We start from the raw sequence: 1693 nt of genomic DNA on the forward strand, positions 1-1693 counted from the left end.
CACTTCGACACACCATCATACCTACGTACAACCAAAGCTATGATAATGACATCTCAAGCTGCAGTCCAAGCAAAGGAAAGCGAGGGATTTTTTGTCATTTCTTGTACTTTTCAACCCTTTAAGCCCTGAGCTATTTTCTATTTTTTTGCTCGAAAATTACATACCCATAATAAAAACGGTTTATCTCTGCAGCCACAAGGTCTATTTGAATCATTCTTGTGTCATAATAAAAGGAACAATTGTAAGTTTTGCTCAGATGTGTAAATATCAGTATATATGTTACTGGTTAAGAGTAAATGAAGATAGCACACACAAAAATGAAAAATTTCAGGTTCGCCTAAAAAAAAAAAGCACTTTCAAGATAATTATCTTTTTTTAATGATCCAGATGAGCTCTAACCTGCTCCCAAATCATAGCACTATATGTGAACATTATTTCTGCAAAGGTTGACTCTGATAAAGTGAAGCAGAACAAAATTACAAAGTTTTTAGTACAGACAGTTCAGTTCAACTACTGTACCAGTAGTTCTGTGTCTTGATGCAAGTCTGCTGATGACACTTTGAGACACACCAAGTTCACAAGCAACATCAGACTGCCTCGAAGGCGTGCTATGGTCAGGTGGCGCTGCTCGTCCATAAAGTGACGTCGTGTGTTCATGGCTTTTTGAACGATGAGCTTGAAATGACTTACTGACAATATCAGCTTTTTATACCCACAGAATGTTGCAATTGGTGCCACATTGAAAAGGGTTGTCTTTAAGTTTTTTGGTATTGGCCCCAATATGTAAGGCACACTGTACACAGTGAAACCATTACATGGAAAACACAAAATGAGGTGTTTCTATCACCCCAATACAATAGCCTCCCTGTCCCAGAAATCTCTGAAGGGAAACAAAGACTGTATGTATGAAATCCACTGAGTCTCTCACAATATCCCTAACTTATTGTGAGTAGTGTATATATCTCACTTGTATTTCACTAATGGCGTTCAATACATACAAATAAAGCAGTTTTTTAGGTTTTTTTGTACATTCAACCAGACCGCTGTCTGTGTCGCATGTCCTGTGCATAATGCTGATCAGACTGCTGTGGAGCTCCTGTGGTGACGCAGAGCTGTATCTCCGTCATGGATTGGTCGATTTCGGTCATTGACACCTCCGTCGAATCGTTAGAGCCAATAGAATATAGCGACAGCCTCCAAAATGAGATTGACAGCCCTTTTAGCCAATCAGAATCAGCAGAACGCCATCTTGTAGATGAGCTGCTTGCAGAGCTAGTGTGCACTTAGCTCTAGGCTGCTAACTGAGCCTCCAAAAGACACCAGGAATGATTTCAGTGTAACACAGGAAGTAGTACTAACTGATTCTGGTGTGGATTTACCGATAAAATAAACTTTTCATGGAAAAACAGCTAAGGTAAGAGAAATTTTACGACTACAGTTTGATGAAGCGGTTTCGGTTTTTGCTGTTCTTTGGGTTATTTCTCACCGATGGTTTGATTTTAGAGAGCTTTAATGGATATGTTTGGAATCTGTGGACTGTCTGCTTTCGTTTGAGCGTTCTGCAAACAGTACTGAAGCGCTGGACGAAGCGCTGGAGACAGAAATGTGGCGAGTGGATTGACTTGGTGGCACTACATCGATTTCCATATTTGATAATTCATTTAGTTGGTGTTTGAGTTGTGTTTGGGGCATG

General features: G+C 39.9%; 1 protein-coding gene across 5 annotated transcripts in view; it reads right to left on the minus strand.

Moving 5' to 3' along the window:
- Positions 1 to 1693, minus strand: part of piezo1 (piezo type mechanosensitive ion channel component 1 (Er blood group)) — a 105275-nt gene that overhangs the window by 26052 nt on the left and 77530 nt on the right. The window lies entirely within an intron of this gene.

Source organism: Stegastes partitus, unplaced genomic scaffold, assembly GCF_000690725.1.
Source record: "Stegastes partitus isolate 25-593 unplaced genomic scaffold, Stegastes_partitus-1.0.2 Scaffold235, whole genome shotgun sequence".
Taxonomy (NCBI): Eukaryota; Metazoa; Chordata; class Actinopteri; family Pomacentridae; genus Stegastes; species Stegastes partitus.